Genomic DNA, 12,412 nt, shown 5'->3' on the forward strand with positions numbered 1-12,412 from the left:
ACACAATGATAGGTTGTAACTAGAATTCTCTTGTTTATCTGGGTACTTTGGCTGAATATAACTTAAATTACTAGGCAGCTCTGCAAAATTAAAAATTCAGTTTTTAATCTGGAAATTTCTGATTTATGAATTTCCTGTTCCATTGCTGAAACTGGTGAGTTAGATTCACCACATGCTTTTCATACTTTAACAGAATCATTAAAAGCCTCCAAAAAACCTTCCTTTTAAGGAAGCAATGAATCAACAATCCGCAAAACAGAAATAACAGAATGAAAGCAGCTCTACAGTTTCTTTTACGCTAGTTTCATAAATAAACCAAAACAACAGTTAGAATATTTTACCCATTGAAAAATAAATGTGCTGATTTTTTAAGTAAAAAAATACAATGAATGAAATATCTTCAGCCAACAGGAATTAAACTGGTATCAAAGAAGAACAAACAATCATAATAGTAGTTGTAGGGGAACTGTTATATCACAGCCTGAACTGATGATTGAGTACCTGGTGAAGGGGGGTGGCTGGCCCCGGAAGCACAGGTACAAATAATTTACCTGTGTTTCCCACATGATGGAAGGGGTGGACTGTAGGTCCACCCACCCTTGGCACATTTAAGGGCTAGTCTCTGAAGAGACAATGTCTCCTAGATAAAGGTTACTCTCTGAGAAGGAGTGGTCTAGAGCTAGAGACCCTTGATGCCAGCTCGGTGAGTTGACTTTTTCTTGTGTATGACTGTTGGTGTTCATAATGATACTTTGCCTGGTATTGCAAAGAACTTGTCAGAAGTAGTTTTGCTGTGTTGCAGGACAAGCAGTAGTTCATACTGTCTAAAAACTAAATTGATGTAGTAATTATTCCAGCTGTGATTACTCAGAGTTAAGCCCAAGTTAAAAACAAAAAACGTGGATCACAAATTCATAAGAAATTTGGGAAGAAATCAGTCTGCTTTCTGCTTGTGACAGAACCTGGTTGAATCTTTCATAATCTATATTTCTTTTGACCTCTTGTGTATTAACTGATCTAGAATATTAGTTCTTTTGGGGTAAAAGAAAGACAGGGCCTGGGGCTTAATAGTCCTATGAATAATCAGTAACCTAGGAAATAAATTTAGGTTGAATTTTACTACTGTATTAACAAGCAAAATTTAAGCTTTTATTAACAGTCTAGGCTAAATTTTTGCTTTAAGTAAGGCAGTTATGTGCCATATCAGCTGAATGCCTCTGCTATGCATTCATGAGGCCCCATCTGGAGTACTGTGTCCAAGCTTGAGACCTCCCCCCCCCCCCAACACAGAAAGGATGCTGTCATGTTTTTATGTTTTATGTTATTGGTATTCCAATCATAACATCATGTAGTGCACTGGAAGTTAAAGAGTTAATGCTTCCGTTCCAGGTACCAAAAAAATCAGCAGTTCACAGAACTGGACCATTAACTCTTTAACTTCCAGTTCACTACATGATGTTATGATGTGGAATACCAATAACATAAAACATAAAAACATGACAGATGCAGAGTTGTTGGAGCAGGTCCAGAGAAGGGCCATAAAGAGGAGGTCCTGGAGCACTCCTCCTGTAAAGAAACATTGAAGGAGCTGGGAGCCGCCTTTCTCTCAGAGAAGGCTCTGGGGAGACTTTGCTGCAGCCTCCAGGGGAGCTTACAAGCAGGAGGGGGACTGACTCTTTCCATGGTCTGATAGTGATAGGACTAGGGGGAATGGTTTTAAACTAAAAGAAGGCTTATTTAGATTAGTCACTCAGAAGGAATTCTTTACTCAGAGTGGAGGGGTGCTGGATGGTGTTTTCCAGAGAAGTTGTGGATGCCCAATCTGTGGAGGCATTCAAGGCCAAGCTGAATGGGAAGCCTGATCTGTTGGTTGGTAACCCTGCCCATGGCAAGGGGTTAGAACTAGGTGATCTTTAATATCTCCTCCAACCTAAGCCATTCTATGAATGTTAATGGTTAATAGCAGCAGAAGGGGATGAGTTTCCCCCACCACTCTGTAAGATACGACTGTTACAAAGCAGACCATTGGACTGTCACATGTTTTCACTGTAAATGAAAGCAGTTTGCTCATCCTCACATATTACAGGGGAAAGTATGCGTTTAATAATATGGAACTGACAACTTTGTGTAACTATTAAAATAAGTTCTTTTCCCATATCTCATGAAGAATTTCAGTGTGAGCAAACTAGCTGAGTTGGATTTTTATTTTTTTCTGATCAGTTAAAAGCAAGCGTGTGCTCAAGTTAAACTACTTTTCAGGGATTCAGAAATTCCCCAAACATCATCTGTTCTGTCTTCCCTATTCCCTTTCTAATGAGGAGCTGGCCTCTAGAGATAAGGAGGATGACTATTGTAAGATTCCATGAAAAATTCAGCCAGCCATCTCAGCACTGTGTATTTCTGAGGCACGTAACTTACAATAAAATTATTTAACCTGCTTGTTAGCGTCAGTAAGATCAGACACACATTCTCCACAAATCTTATGGTACTCTCAACAGCTGTTTCCAAAACTGCACAGTGAGTTTCTAGTGCATGCTACAACTTCTTGATGATTATTTTTCATCCCTCAGTACCTTTTTTCTTCCCCTGTTACAAAACACTCAAAAATTTCACATTCCTAATTTCCCTTTCTCAGATATAACTAAGTATTAAAAATTAATAATTAAGTATTAATAAAATTAATAAAATAAAATTTATTAATTTTTATTAATAAAATTTTTATAAAATCTGATGGTTTTATGGCACCTGCTTGAACAATACAAAAATCAAGTTTATCTCCTTTTCCTAAATGAGATGTGGATGGAGAGAATTTTACTTCATCTGAAGCCAGGGGAATATTTGCCATCATAAGGGTAGTGTTTTCTGCTTTATTCCTTGTCCACTTCACAAATTGGAGAAACCTCTAATTCAATTAATTAATTGATGTTATGCCCCTTTTTTCTGCTCAGACCCCAAATAACTTCATCTGAATTCAGAAATTCCTATGAATGAGCATATCATACTAGAGATCAAGCATTTCAACCCTTAATATCACTGGAATATGAATGAGTAGTGAAAATCTTGACTGTGTGAAGGGGATGAACTTCTCTTATGATATCTATTGTTGTGAGATGTTAAAACTTCATTGAAGTAGTTAGTTTTGCTTACCTTTTTATCTATTGCTCTATACCTATATGTGCATATTCATTACATGTCGTAAGCGTGGGCTTATAACAAAAAAATCTAGATCTCTCCAAAAAGAAGTTTGAATAAAGACACTGAAAAGACAAATGAGAACTCACTGGTAAACTGAATTCTGCATAAACTGCATTGCCAAAATATGAAATAAAATGCCTTCTGGACTATGTATGCCAAAACATCTGAAGAGTTATGAGCAGGAGTTGCAATGAACTCAGCAGAGAGGATGCTGTACTAGCAGAAAGCTGACACATCTTTGTGGGTCTGTTACACAGACCTGGGATCAAACAAATAACAGAGGTCAAACACTTAGCAGCCATCAAGAATTAACACTGCAATAAAGCCTCTTATACCGTAAGAAGGATGTAGGGGACTGAATGCTTCCATTTAGTCATGCTGCCTGCTCTAATATCCTTTTACTTAGATGAAGTTGTGAGAGGAGAAACCTAACCAAACAATCTTCATTGAGTCCTTGCTGTCCGTGAACTGGGAGAAGAAACCAGATGTTCTCACCCCTGAACCACTTGAAATGGAATTTCTATCCTTGAAATTCAGGGAGAGAGCTTTCAAAACTCTTAACAGTGAGGGATTTGTTGAGTAGGATGCCCAAGACATAAAGCAATATACTACAACTCATGGTGTTTTAATCAACACGTTACAGTAGCATTTAAATGGGATTTTTCCTTTTTTTCTTTTCCTCAGAATTTTTTGCAAAACAATGTAATTCTACCATCTGGAATGACAGGTACACTAAGTCGCAATGAGTTCATTTTCTCTTTTTAAGTTACAAAGTTATTCACATTTACTGTAGGATGATTTATGTTACAAAGTTTTAAGTCTTTAGCCTGGCCTGGCAGAATTTATTGACAGCTGTAAAAATATCGTCTTTGCAACTTTTGTACACAGAGAGAGGGCAAATAAATCATAATCTTCTCTTTCATTTTAAAAAAAAAAGACTGGAAGGAAGTGATTAAGATGTCCATGATAATTCCCTCAATCCAGTTCACTAATTAGTGATGGTTTTTTTTGTGCAATATTTTTCCATGTTCCTTGTAGTTATTATTTTCCCATTTTGAGTGACTGAGGAATAAATTTTAAATACCAAAAAAATGCAAATAGATATTTTTCCCCAATAATTAGATAAAGATTTCTTTAGAGTTACAACTGTCATAGCTACATTTTCATAGAAAAGAATATTTCTTTCTTGTCATTTGGCCAAATGGTATGTGCTGAGTTGTTTAAATCTCTTGTAATAAACAAGTCACTCAATTTCCTAGTGTTGAGCATACCTGTAGGAAAAGCAAAAAATAAAGAGTAGTAAGAAAACGCACATCATTCATATTACATTTGCGGTATGAACTGGGGAGGTGGGAAAGAGAAAGAAAAAAGGTAAGGATAGGGGAAAATGACGTAAGTGTATGTAAAGCAAAACAAAAATTGAAAATACTCATACCTAGCTTGGTAGCTTGATCTCTATGTTTTGAGTTGGGTTGGAGTTTTCTGCAAATGCTTTAGAAATAAGAAAAACCTCCTTACTGACATCAAGATCTTAATTTTTTTTTTTTTACTCATCTTACCAAGCAATTGAAAACTAAGGAGGAAAAAAAAGTTATGAAACTGTCTTTGATCAAAAGTACCTGTATGTTATTAGGGTGATTTCAGTTCAGCTTAAAAATATGACTTAACATTGCTGGAAGTGCTGGCTTAAGCATCTGTGAGATTAGTCCTTTAATTATCCTCAAAACAATTCAGGTATAATCTGGAAGTAGTGATTTAATTTCTGAATATTGATTTCTCTATAGAGTACATATGGCAGCAGGAAAAAAAAAAAGGATAATGTAAGCCCACTGTTGAATGGGGCATCTTTTAACAGGCAATATTTGCTTTCAGGTTCCCCAAGTCCCTGTATCTAGTGGCAAAATTTGGAGGAAAGAAGTATTATCAATGATAGGAGAATGTCAACCTAGGATATCCTAGGCGAAGGAGGTATACATATATTCAAAGAGCTGGACAGGATGCCTCTGAGGAAAATGAGGGAGTGGACCTATCATGTGACTGATGTTAGCTTGGATTACTCTAAGCGTAGCAGATCAAGGGAAGTCATTATTTCCTTTTGCTCAGCAGTTGGGAGGCCACACTTATAGAGCTGTATGTTGTTCGGGGCTTTAATGTACAAAAAACATCTGATAAATTAGAATGATGCCTGCAGAGAGCCATCAACATTGTCAAGGGGGTGCAGGACATATGTACTAGGAAAGGCTGAAGGATTTGTTTAGCCTTGAAAACAAAAAGCTGAATGAGGATATAATTCTTCAGTTGCTTTTTGGGTGATTATAAGCAAGACTGAGCCGAACTTTTGTCAGAAGTTGTATGGGAACTGCTGAGTCAGGGCTTGAACCACTGGTTGAGCACCTAGGGAAAAGACCCAGTCAGCCCTGGAAGCACAGGTAAAGGCAATCCACCTGGGCTACTAGAAGGGGTGGAGCCTGGCTCCACCTCTCTTAGGCCTCATTTAAGGGCTGACTGCCACTGAGGAAGGATCTCTTTCTGGAGATCTCTTCTCTGGGGAGTTTTCCCTGTGAACCTAGATCCTCAGAGATGGGTGAGCAATCTTTTCCCCTTCCTTTAAAACACCTTTCTATTGTGCTGGTCCTTCTGTCATTACACCTCCTTTGTGACTCCTTTCCATTGTGTTGATATTTCTGATTGCTACAGAAGTGCATAGCAATGGAGTCTGCACATGTTGCAATGAGGGAAGTTCTGAGTAAGTATTAAGAGGAAATTGTTCACAATGAGTGTAGTTAAGTACTGTAGCAAGCTATAGCAAAGCTACCCAGAAACACCGTGGAATTGCCATCCTCACAGTTACTCAGTCCTCAACAAGATATGTTCCTGAGTAAACAGATTCTATTTTAAAGCTCATCCTGCTTTGAGCAAGGGGTTGAACTACATGACCTCCGGAATTCTATCTCAACCCAAATTGTACTGGGATTTGAGGAATGTAAAACATGTTAATGTACAAAATAATGTTTTCATAAGTTTGTTTGGGGAAGCTTTGTATACTTGACAGAAGTAGATGTGCCAATCAATAGCTAGCGAAACATTCCACTTTGCTTTCTTATATCTACAATATGACAATAGGATAGTTTAGTTAGAATGGAACTACGAAGATCATGAAGTGCAACTGTGGACAATCCAGGGCTAACAAAAAGTTAAAGCATATTAATGATAGCATTATCCAAAAGCCTCTTGAACACTAACAAGCCTGGGGCCTCAACCTCATGATCAGTAAATGAACTTTTCCTAATACTCAGTCTGAATTTCTACTGGTGCAGCTTTGTGCCTTTCCCTCATGTCTTACCATCTGCTACCAGCAGGAAGAGGCTGGCACCTTCCTCTGCGTTTTTCTTCCTCTGGAAATTGTAAAGAACAATAAGGTAACATTTTGGCCTCTGCTTCTCCAAACTAGACAAAGTGTCCTCATCATCTCCTCACAGAAATATGCCTTCCAGCCATTCTAGCAGCTAAAGAAATTGTTATTCTTTAACACTTGAACTGTGAATTAACTGCAAGTATACAATACTGTGAAGATGATGCCATAGAATCCGTGTAGGTAGCTAGGTTCCTTGGCAGATCTTGGTTCCTGAGGCCAAGGTAGTCAATTTCATGTGCGTTTTGAGGGAAGTCATTTCTGAATCAGGTTGTTCATTTCTTTTTAATCCACCCTTGCTCTTCCTAATTAATGATTTATGCTATTTTGCTCCTGGGGGGGGGGGTGAGGAGACTCTCCTCTTTTAATATTACTTGCTTTAGGGCTTTTTTGTATTTTGACAGTTATTCTTCTGTATTCAGCAACATATCCTTTGTATTTTCAATGCCTTTGTCCTTTGGGAACACTTTGTTGCTTGGATGATATGCCACTGCATTCACCTCTGCCACTTTGCTGGTCACGCTGCATACATACTAATGTAAAATATATATGTTGTGCCTTATTATACCCTGACAGTATTAAAATATTGTTATTCTGTTGTCCATACTGTTTTGTTCTCCGTACATTTTGATTCAAGGGAAGCTAATATTACTTATACACTGATCAAGGCACTTGAAATTTCAAGGCTGCATAGGACAGTTTTCGGAAGCTAATATAATCTTGTATTACAATGAAATATTTTCAGTGCTTTTTTTGTTTTTTAGTTTTGTTTGTTTTATAGTACAAGCCAGTGTCTTCTGCTTTTTTTTTTAATGTTATGTCTTGCTCCTTGAAGGATATTGAAGTAAAAAGACTTCCAACATTTAATATCATTTCTTTCTCTTTTTAAAGACCTCTGGCCAACTCTTCTTTATACTGCTTGCTGTTAGTTCCTCTCAGTAATCTGCTAGTATGATTATAACATTGTGACATTTTGTTTCCAAATTATTAGGAGTAATAGAAAATAAAACTAAAGAAAATTGGCTAAAACACTCATGGAAAATTCTTGGAATACTAATTATCTGTTCTGATATTCTAGCTCCTTGTTTTTGTAAATTAAGCTCTTTATCCATAATTCTTTTGTCATTGTCCCTTCCAAGAAGACATGCAATGGACATGTAGTGAGTGAGGACTAACAAAAATATCTCCTTCACTCTAGAATTCTTTTCTTAAAGGAACAGCTCCAGTCCTGTACTTCACCAAATAGCTTCAAATTTTCCCCTTTCCTCTGAAAGAATTATTTGATTTATTTTATTTAACAGATAAAGACTCCATTATGTACCCTGACCCTATATTATCTTGTCTCATTATTGGTTGGCCACCATGTTTGCCTTGTAGGCTGTGTTAGTATCACAGCCTGCTTTCACTCTTACCGCCATGTCACTTGAAATCTCTTTCACATTAAGTTCCTTTGTTCCTGTAGCTCTATCATTTACTGTCAGTAATTCAGCTTTTCCATTTCCTCCTACTCACGTGTCCCCATTTCCTATGCTATTTTATCATGGTAGATGTTGAAACTGTTTTATCATCTCAGAATAATGGAGAATATTTTAAGCTGCATTTTTGCACTGTATTTTATTGTACTTCTAATCTGTAGTGACAAAGACGCATAGAAATTTCTACAAACTTTTCACATCGCATTCCGCTTTTGTGTTTCAGAGGTTGTTGGTTGTGGTTTTTTAAAGAAATTATATTTTTTAATATCTAGTGTCTCTGTGCACCTGGCTGGACCGGAGAATTTTGTCAAGTTGCTGAAAATGCATGTTTAATTTACCCAAAGAGTTGTACTAATGGAGCAACTTGCGTTGATTTGAGCCACCTGGGAGAGCAACCTTTGTTTCAGTGTTTGTGTCCTCATGGTTTCACAGGTAAGGCATGTACATATCATGTAAAGTTAGTAGTTTCATTGACTTTTAAACGTTGAAGTATAGGTATGCTTAATTTCAAAAATAAGGAATAGAGAAGTGTTTCATGTAATAATCACACCTCTTTGCATTTTCCACTACTGCTGATGCCTACAAAATCTAAATTAAACTTAAAGGCTACCTTTTGAATTTTTCATATGAAGTAAGAACAGACCAAGAGTAGGTTTCAGTTCCTATTGAAGGTAGTAAGTGTATCTGTCTACATACAGAACTTATAAATGTAGATTATACATCTCCTTATAGTTCCTGTAGTTCCTGGAGGTATAACTAATGAAAGCAATGTGCTTTTGTTTGTATCAACCTACGTTTGTTCAGATAACTTTCAAACTGAATCCCACCTTCTACTTCAATTCCTTGGTGGAAAATGAACATGCTCCCTAGGGAGGCGGTCAAGTCACCATCCCTGAAAGTGTTTAAAAACTGTTTGGATGTGGTGCTTGGGGACATGATTTAGTGGTGGGTTGTTAGAGCAGTATGGTTAGGTTGCGGTTGGACTTGATGATCTTGAAGGCCCTTTCCAACCTGAGCAATTCTACTATTCTATGACCTATACAAGTCAACTTGTAAGATTAGAAAGGTCCTATAACACTTCTCTCCTCTTTAGTGAGGAAGGTCACTGAAAGAGAGCTATTACATGTGATTTATTCCAACTTTAAGTAAAATCAAGGAAATAGATGTTAGCCATGTATAGGTATATGTTTAAGGATAAGTGCCAAATAGATTAAGATAATTTTAAAAAATGCCCACAGCAATTGAAACGTAGGAGCTTAGTATTTACTACCTAAAGTAATAAAATCAAATTGTCAAAATGGTAAGAATACACAAAAGAAACAGACTTCAAAGAGGCTGAGTGCCACTGAAAAAGAACCTTAGACAGTTGTAACTATCAGCCTGCCTTTTCACTTCTACCTTGTTGCTAGTATGAATTACTTTTATCAGTTCAGTCTTGGGTTAGTTTTTATTAGCATGATAACCAAAACTACAATTTTGTTAATAATAATAATAATATTTCACTAGAACACCTCAAGGCCTTTGAGGTAATAGTAAGGCTTCTGCTGTACAACATAGTTCCCAAACAGAAATATTATAGTATATATTAAACGTAATAAATGTATGCAAATAATACAACTCAATCTTGCTGAACACTGAGTTATGTCTGGGTTCAAGTAGAAGGGTTTCCAATGTTCAGTCATGCTTGAAGTCACATCTTACCTTCAGGGCAATATTCTTTACTTCATGGGATTACACTGTAAGAAGCTCTTTATATTGTAATGAGTCTTTTTCTTTTTTTTTTCCCTTTTATTTATAAATAGAAAAAAATTAAAAAATAAGTAAATTCTTCATTCTTTTTCCTTAACATTTTTTACTCATATGTTTGTTATTTCATTTGCGTCTGAGTCTGAAAGCAGGACAATTCAGTGACGATTCTGGCATGTTTACTCAGTTCTGAATTACGTAGCATCTGCAACCACAAGGGCCACTGCAGTTTCACATCTAATTGTTCTTAATTGTGTTTATAAATTATCAACAGTACAGCTGCAGCCTTTCCATTAACATTTAAATCATATTTGGAGTAAACTTATCTTAGTGAAAACAAAATATGACATGGTATAATGTTCTCAGCTGTGAAATGTAGCAAGTTTATTTAAAAAGCAATAAAAGCACTTCATTTTGGTTTCATACTCTTTAAGGAAGTCTTTGCAGAAACTTAATATATACACACAAATGCAATTTTTAAACTACTTTTTCTGTTCATATGTGAAATACACTTTGGAAAATTAAATAGGAAGACAATAACTATTTTTAAAGAAAAACAAGAGGGAAGGGTTATAAATGTAGTTATTTTCGTGAATAGATATCAGACTCATTTGATCTCCTTTTAAAGAAAAATAAAAAGCTAACTGTATGATTCTTTCTTTTCTCTGAAACTAGATATAAACCTTTATCTACAACAGTACATATAAACAACACAGCTTATAACATTGAAACAATCCTTGTCAGCAGTTTATCAAGTTTTGCACAGTAGACCAATTGTCCTTGAAGAAGTTTCCGCTAATTAATTACTAACTTTCCTTCTGTGTAGAGCAATCATATTGGCAGGAATTGATTGAGCATGTTAGATACTTCATTTAGTTGGTAGAAAAATCCTTTAATTAAAATAATCTTACTACTGCTAAAATGAACTGCATCCCAAGCAAATGTGCAGACAAGAATTTAAAGTACTCCAATTGTATACTTTTTCCTCAGTTTCAAATTTTCTTTTTAGAAGTCTCATTTAAGATTGTTCAGAGATTCGTCCACATTTTTCTTCTCTAATTCCTACTAATTTCCAGAGATGTATTGGAAATAAACAGATAAGAATGAAACTTCAACCACTGGACTATGCAGGTTGTTCGAGACTGTCTTCTGTATTGACATCATAATAGCATGCAGGTTGTTCGAGACTGTCTTCTGTATTGACATCATAATAGCTGATGTCCAAAGGAAGATACTGGATGTAAAAGATCCTACACTTTTCATACTCTAGTCTCAACAGTGCTTACAACAGTGAACAAATAATGATGTGGTTTAAACTAATGGGTTTGTATCTGGTCAAATCCAAACCTTAAAATCATATTATTCTCCAGAATAGAGCAACTACATTGAAAACTGTCAGTGGGGAAGAGTTCTTGAATGGAGCTAACACCCAAATCATGCCTCAGAATTGTTCAAGAGAATACACAAACGAGCCCCTGAGTTTTCTAAATGCTTAACTGGCTTTTCTGGAGTTGTTTAATTTACTGGTATAGATTAACCTGTGGGCCCTGAAGGTACACCTATAGATGCACTGTCTTTTCTCAGCACAATGAAGAGTTCAAGAATCTGCAACTGAAGAAGACCATCCCAGGATAACTGATGGCCTTACAGTCATCAAAGTAACAGAAAATTTTGGGGATCAGGATCAAGTCCCTGCCCTCAAATAGTTGTTTTCTTTCATTCAGTCCAAGGAATAGTCCTTCAAAATATATGGGTATGGACTCTTTCATGTTAATGCACAATGGAAGACTTTTATAAGTCTCAAAACCTTCAAGCAGATAAAAAGAAATACAACATTTCTTCCACAGTTCTATTCCCTGTACTAAAAATGAGGTTGTAAAAGAAATTTGATAGGATAATGGGAGGATCCAACATCACAATAGTGTAACTGGAATTGCACTGAAATATATTTCTCAGAAACAAATGCTGTCATTTCAAGCTTTGTTCACTACACTTTAGGTATTCTCACTGCTGTAACCTTTAAAAGAGAAATTCGGGATCTGTGTGAACTAACAGACAGATCTTTGGAATTAAGACTGCAAATTGACATAATGGAATAGAAGAAAACACTTGCAAGTATTAGAGGTATTCTGAGTGAATTCCTATCTTCTTAAAGGGAGGAAAAGCAGAACAGATCACTGCTTTGCAGAGGATTCAGTTTGCTGTTTAAGAACATTTGGTTATAACTGTCAGAACAAAAATAACTCAGGTAACACAATCTCTTCAACAGATGTCTAGAAATGTTTGCTGCTGTTTAAAATTCCTTTTAGAATAGGATGCAGGTAAATAACATTAGTAAGGTGAAAGGCAAACAGATTTAAGATAGGATATGGAATTTCATGAAGATCTTGTACCTGAGAAGATAGTAAGCTGAATTATATGAAAAGAGTGAAATTCTAGGGTTACTACTCCATCAAAAAGATAAAACAGTCCAAAAATAAAAGGATGACATTAAACTGAGCTGTTGTACTTTGAGGCAGATGAACACTAGGATATCAGGGGTGGTCTGATGTACTATTCTTGTGGGGGGAAAAATATATATTCC

The 12,412-nt window shown here is 36.1% G+C and overlaps 1 long non-coding RNA gene across 1 annotated transcript; it reads left to right on the forward strand.

Moving 5' to 3' along the window:
- Window positions 627-11,728, forward strand: LOC110396797. Its single transcript, XR_002437271.1, has 3 exons — window positions 627-703; window positions 8,355-8,514; window positions 11,413-11,728. It is a non-coding gene; the product is annotated as an uncharacterized LOC110396797 (long non-coding RNA).

Source organism: Numida meleagris, chromosome 3 (genome assembly GCF_002078875.1).
Source record: "Numida meleagris isolate 19003 breed g44 Domestic line chromosome 3, NumMel1.0, whole genome shotgun sequence".
Classification (NCBI taxonomy): domain Eukaryota; kingdom Metazoa; phylum Chordata; class Aves; order Galliformes; family Numididae; genus Numida; species Numida meleagris.